Here is a 7,470-nt window from a genome sequence, read left to right on the forward strand (position 1 = left end):
TAGAATGGATACTCCAGCTTGCTTATTTGGTCTGTTTGCTTGGAAAAAGTTTTTCCAGCCCTTTACTCTCAGGTAATGTCTATCTTTGTTGCTGAGGTATGTTTCTTGTATGCAGCAGAATGGTGGATCATGTTTTCTGATCCATCCTGTTAGCCTGTGTATTTTTATTCAGTCCATTAATGTTGAGAGATATTAATGACCAATGATTATTTATTCCTGTTATTTTGATTTTGGTGGTGGTAATGTGTGTGTGTTTGTGTATGTGTGTGTCCTTTCTTTCTTTTTTTGGTATGGAATTATTTATTTCCTGAGCTTTCATTGGCATTGTTAATGTCCTTGGATTGGAGTTTTCCTTCTAGTATCTTCTAAAAGGCTGAATTTGTGGATAGATATTGTTTAAATTGGGTTTTGTCATAAAATATTTTGTTTTTTTTTCCATGTATGGCCATGGAAAGTTTTGTTGCATATAATAGTATGAGCTGGTCTCTATGGTCTTTTAGAGACTATAACACATCTGCCCAGGTCCTTCTGTTGTGAAGTCATGTGCAGTTCCAATAGGTTTAGTTTTATAAGGCTTTGTAAGCTTATAAGGTTACTTGGTCTTTTTCCCTCTAGGCTTTTAATATTTTTTCTTTATTTTGTACATTTAGTACTTTGATTATTATGTGGTAGGAGGATTTTCTGTTCTGTTTTAATATATTTAGTCTTTCTTCTGTAAACTTCTTGTAATTTATAAGAATGTCTTTTCTTAGGTTACAATTTTTTTTATTTTTTTAATTTTTATTTTTTTATTAATTACACTTTATTCATTTTTATTCATCCATAACCCCCTCTCTCCACCCCTCCCAATCCCAACCTCCCACCCCCTTCTTCATGCATGCCCCTCCCCAAGTCCACTGATAGGGGAGGTCCTCCTCCCCTTCCTTCTGATCTTAGTCTATCAGATCTCATCAGGACTGGTTTCATCGTTATCTTCTGTGGCCTGGTAAGGCTGCTCCCCACTCAGGGGGTGGTGATCAAAGAACAGGCTAATCAGATTATGTCAGAGGCAGTCCCTCTTCCCATTACTATGTAACCCACTTGGACAGTAAACTGCCATGGGCTACATCTGTGCAGGTGTTCTAGGTTATCTCCATGCATGGTACTTGGTTGGAGCATGAGTCTCTGGGAAGACCCCTGTGTTCAAATTTCCAGTTCTGTTGCTCTCTTTGTGGAGTTCCTGTCCACTCCAGATCTTACTATTTCCCACTTCTTACATAAGATTCCATGCACATTGCCCAACAGTTGGCCATAAGTCTCAGCATCTGCTTTGATAGTCTGCAGGGCAGAGCCTTTCAGAGGCCTTCCGTGGCGGGTTTCTAGCTTGTTTCTTGTTTTCTTCTTCTTCTGCTGTCCTTCCTCTTTGCCTTTCAGGATGGAGATTGCCCTGAGATTTCACCTTACACCCATGAGAATGGCCAAGATCAAAAACTCAAGTGACAACACATGCTGGAGAGGCTATCAAGAAAGGGGAACCCTCCTCCACTGCTGGTGGGAATGTAAACTTGTACAACCACTCTGGAAATCAATCTGGTGCTTTCTTAGACAACTAGGAATAGTGCTTCCTCAAGATCCAGCCATACCACTCCTAGGCCTCCAAAAGAGGCTCAAGTACACAATAAAGACATTTGCAAAGCCGTGTTTGTAGCAGCTTTATTTGTAATAGACAGAAGCTGGAAACTGCTCAGATGCCCCTCAACTGAAGAATGGATGCAGAAATTGTGGTACATCTACACAATGGAGTATTACTCTGCAATGGAAAATAACGAAATCATGAAATTTGCAGGTAAATGGTGGGACCTGGAAAGGATCATCCTGAGTGAGCTGTCCCAGAAGCAGAAAGACACACACAGTATATACTCACTCATATAGACATGTAATATAGGATAAACCTACTAAAATATGTACATCTAAAGAAACTAATCCAGAGAGAGGATCCTGACTAAAAGGTTAGGAAATTTAGTCTACGATTTTTTTGAAAATATTTTCTGTACCTTTGAGCTGAGTTCTACCAGACTTTCAAAGAAGAGATAATGTCCTCACATTATTCCACTAAATAGAATCATAGAGAACACTGCCAAATTTATTTTTCTCATCCTGCCTGAGGTAACTCAGAACTACAAAGACAAATATGGTATGTATAAATTATAGGTGGATATTAGTTGTTAAATCAATGGTAGTAAGCAAGCCACAGTCTATAGAACCATAAAGTTTAGATACAAAATAAGGGAATGGTGGTGATGGATATATTAGGAAGGTGAAACAAAACAGATAGATAGTTATAGATGGACACAGTTACCTTGATACCCACCACATAAAGACTAAACAATGAAAAAGAATTACAGATCAATGTGCCTTATGAACATAAATGCAAAAAATAGTCAAGAAATTATTTTGGAAACCAATTACAAGACACATCAAAAAGATCACCCACCATGATCATGTAGGCTTCATTCTAGAGATTCTATAATGGTTAAATATATAAAAATCAATAAATGTAATCCACCATATAAACAAACTAAAAGACAAAAACCACCTGATTATCTCCTTAGATGCAGAAAAGGCTTTTGACTAAACTCTGACACCTCTTCATGATAAAAGTCCTAGAGAGATTAGATGTACAGTGGACATAACTAAATATAAAAAGGGCTTCTGGTGACCACTGCTAGGAGAATTCTAGAACCTGATTTCAGAGGTGTGGTGTCAGCAAAAGTGAAGACACTGACATTCAAGCAAAGAACCTCAAATAGCTGGAGTTGTCATTGTTTATACAATTACAACTCTGCTTGCCTGAGCAGTGTTATTATTGGCATTTTTATTCAAATAAATAAAAATATCAGCATTACAAAAGCCTCATCATTTCAATGTTGCCCCTATAGTTTCTTTTCCCCTGTCCCCCTTCCACTAGGCCAGTCACCCTCTAACCTTATTTTCCACTAAAAAGCACAATTTCAACAACCCAAAATAAATATCTAGCAGGAATGTCCTCTGAACGTGAACACATATCCAGCTCATGTGGTTACACAATTAAGCAAGGTGGGAGACAGGTTAACTATTTGTGGGTATTAGTCCATTCATAAAACTGCACCACTTTGTCATAATACTTTTTAATTAAGGACAGAGACATATTCATTGTACCAAGTAACATTTTGTAATATGCACCCATCAGTTCCTGATACTGTTTTTCCAAGAAACATTTTGCCTTTAAGTCTCCATTAATCATGTTCCCCATTTTTAAATCTCTGTTGGCCAGATAAAACTTCCCCATTTTTTAAGTCTTTGTTGGTCAGACACAGCCTCGTTAGAAAAATCATGCACGTAGGAACCATTGATCTCCATATCTGCATAGGTTTACTCAGTGTGACTGTACCTGTTTTTCTAGGGACATGATTATGTGTTACAAAATACCCAGGATTAATGATAACAGCTGGAGGATTGACAAAAGTAGAGGGAGGAGAGGAAAGTTTTACCATTTGAAAGAGTTTTGAGAAAAAGATGTACAGGGCTTTCAGGCTAGGTGATCCCGGCCATGTCGGTGAACAAAAAAAATGAAACTAAATATTGGTGTGTTTTTACTCTTTATACTACAGTTTAGTGAAAGGATGGAGAGGCTATAGCATACACGATATAAGTAATAAACGTACAGGCCACCAAAATTCACTACAGATTTTTGCTAAGTAAGAAGGTGTTGCTATGACTTGCCATGTGGAATCCGATCAGTGAAGCACTCAAATGCCATTTTCTGCAGATGCTGCATGATCACCACCAATAGGCAATTTATAGCAAGACTACAGCCAACATCAAATTAAATGGAGAGGGACTCAAAGCAATTACACTAAATTTTGGAATAAGACAAGGTTGTCCACTCTCTGTATCTATTTAACATAGTACTTCATGATTTAGCTAGAACAACAAGGCAGCTTAACACCAAAGGATACAAACTGGAAATAAAGTAGTAAAAGTATCATTATTTGTAGATGATATGATAGTGTATATAATTGGCCCTAGGCATTCCACTAGGGAAGTTCTACAACTGATAAACACTTTCAACAAAGTGGCTGGATACAAGTGTAAACAAAAAAAATTTAGTATCTCTTCTATATATGAATGACAAATAGATTAAGGAAAGAAATAAGAAAAACACCTTAAGTAATTGTCTTAAATAACATAAAATAACTTGGTGTACTTCTAACCAAGCAAATGAAAGACTTTATTTATTTATTTACTTACTTACTTAATTATTTATAAAATTAAATTTTCATTTTTTTATCTTTTTTAAATTTTATTTTATTAATTACACTTTATTCACTTTGTATCCCACCATAAGTCCCTCCCTCCTCCCCTCCCAGTCCCACTCTCCCTCCCCCTTCTTCACGCATGCCCCTCCCCAAGTCCACTGATAGGGGAGGTCCTCCTCCCCTTCCATCTGACCCTAGCTTATCAGATCTCATCAAGACTGGCTGCAATGTCTTCCTCTGTGGCCTGTCAAAGCTGCTCACCCATGGGGCAGGGGATTGGTCAAAGAACCAGCCACTGAGTTCATGTCAGAGGCAGTCTCTATTCCCCTACTAGGACACCCACTTGAATACTGAGCCACCATTGGCTATATCTGAGCAAGGGTTCTAGGTTATATCCTTGAATGGTCCTTCGTTGGAATATCAGTCTCACAAAAGCCCTCTGTACACAGATATTATGGTTCTGTTGCTCTCTGTGCAGAGCTCCTCTTCTCTATAGTTCTTACTATCTCCCCATTTTTTTCATAGGATTCCCTGAACTCTGCCCAAAGTTTAGTTATGAGTCTCAGCATCTGCTTTGATACACTGCTGCATAGAGTCTTTCAGAGGCCATCTGTGGTTGGCTCCTGTCCTATTCCCTGTTTTCTCCTTCTTTCAATATCCATCCCATTTGACTTTCTGAGTGAGAATCTTACTTACATTTTTTAGGTATACAGATTTTAGTATGTTTATCCTTTATTTTATATGTCTAATATCCACTTATAAGTGAGTATATACCATGTGTGTCTTTCTGCTTCTGGGGCACCTCACCCAGGATGATCTTTTCTAGTTCTCACCATTTGCCTGCAAATTCCATGATTTCATTGTTTTTAATTGCTGAGTAGTATTCCATTTTGTAAATATACCACAATTTCTGTTTCCATTCCTCTGTTCAGGGATGTCTGAGTTGTTTCCAGATTCCAGCTATTACGAATAAAGCTGCTACGAACATGGTTGAGCAAGTGTCCTTGTTGTATACTTGAGCATCATTTAGAAATATGCCTAAGAGTGGTATAGCTGGATCTTGGGGAAGTGCTATTCATAACTATCTGTTTATGATAAAGACTTCAAGTCTTTGTAGAAAGAAATTGAAGAAGATATCAGAAATTGGAAAGATCTGTCGTGTCCCTGCTTTTGTAGGATTAAGAGTAAAAATGTCCATCCTCCCAAAAGAAATCTACAGACTCTACCCAATCACCATTAAAATTGCAACACAATTATTTTTTTGGTTTTCAAGACAGGGTTTATTTATGTAACCTTGGCTTTCAAAGACTCTCTTTATAGACCAAACTGGCCTTAAACACACAGAGACCCTCCTGCCTTTTACTGCCCTAGTGCTAGGATGACAGGTGTGAACCACCACACCTGCCCTCCAACACAGTTCTTTAAAGACCTTGAAAGGACTATTCTCAACTTCATATGGAAAAACAAAGAATAACAAAAAAGTAACAGAAGTTGGCCAAAATAATCTTGAACAATAAAAGAACTACTGACGGTATTGCCATCTTTGATTTTAGGTTGTATCACAAAGATATAGTAACAAAAAAACAACATGATTTTTGACAAAGAACCCAAAACCATCCAATGGAGAAATGACAGCATCTTCAATAAATGGTGCTGGTCCAAGTGCATGTCTACATGCAGAAAAATGCAAATAATATCCATATTTATCACTCTGCACAAAACTAAAATTCAAGTGGATCAAACACCTCAACACAAAACCAGAAACACTAAATGTGTTAGAAGAAAAAGTGGGGAAGAGCTTTGAACTCATTGGCACAGGAAACAACTTCCTGAACAGATCATCAACAGCACAGGGTCTAAGATCAACAATCATTAAGTGGGACCTCATGAAACTGAAAAGCTTCTGTAAAGCAAAGGACACTGTCATCAGAACAAAACAATAACCTAGAGAGTGGAAATGGATTTTCACCAACCCTATATCCAACAGATGGCTAATATCCAGTATATATAAAGAACTCAAGAAGTTAAAAAGCAACAAATCAAGTAGCCCAATTAAAAAATGGGGAACAGAGCTAAACAGAGAATTTTTCATAGAGAAATATTGAATGGCAAAAAAACACTTAAAGGCATTCTCGATGTCCTTAGTCATTCCAGAAATATAAATCAAAATGATCCTGAGATTTCATCTCACAACCATCACAATGGCTAAGATCAAAAACTCAAGGGATGATGCATGCTGGAGAGAATGTGGAAAAAAGAGAGCCCTCCTCCATTGATGGTGGGAATCATCAAAGTAGTAGTTCCAAACAACTACTTTGGAAATCAGTCTGGCACCTTCTCAGAAAATCAAGAATAGTGCTACCTCAAGATCACTCCTTGGCATATACCCAAAAGATGCCCTACAAGTCAATAAGAAAATTTTTTCAACCATGTTCATAGCAGCTCTATTCATAATAGCCAAAATCTGGAAACAATTTAGATGTCCCTCAACAGAGGCACTGATACAGAAAGTGTAGTATATTTACACAATGGAATACTTCTCAGCAATTAAAAACAAGGAAATCATGAGAATTGCAGGCAAATGGTGGGAACTAGAAAAGAACATCCTGAGTGAAATAACCCAGAAGCAAAAAGATACATTTGATACATGCTCACTTATAAGTGGATATTAACCATATAATATAGGATAGCCATACCAAAATCTATAGCCCCAAAGAAGCTAAACAACAAGGAGGACCCTAGGGAAGACACTGAATCCTCATTCAGAAGGGCAAACAGAATAGACATGGGAAGTAGGAGAATACAAGAAACAGGACAAGACCCTTCCACAAAGGACCTCTGAAAGATTCTACCCACCATGGTATCGAAGGAGATACTGAGACTCATAGCCAATCACTGGGTAGAGTGCCGGCATTCTTATGGAAGAAGAGGGAGATAGAAAGACCTGAAGAGGACAAGAACTCTACAAGACGAACAAAAGAGCCAAAATACCTGGACACAGGGGGCCTGCAGAGACAGAGACTCTAAATAAGGGCCATGCATGGAGACGACCTAGAACCCCTATTCAAAGGAAGCCCATTGCCTTCATAGTTTCCATGTGGGTTCCCTAGTAAAGGGACAGGGGCTGTCTCTGACATGAACCTAGCAGGATGCTCTTGGATTATCTCCAGTGCAGCCTTGCTAGGCCACAGAG

The sequence above is a fragment of the Psammomys obesus genome, unplaced genomic scaffold (assembly GCF_907164565.1).
Source record: "Psammomys obesus unplaced genomic scaffold, mPsaObe1.curated_primary_1811, whole genome shotgun sequence".
Classification (NCBI taxonomy): Eukaryota; Metazoa; Chordata; class Mammalia; order Rodentia; family Muridae; genus Psammomys; species Psammomys obesus.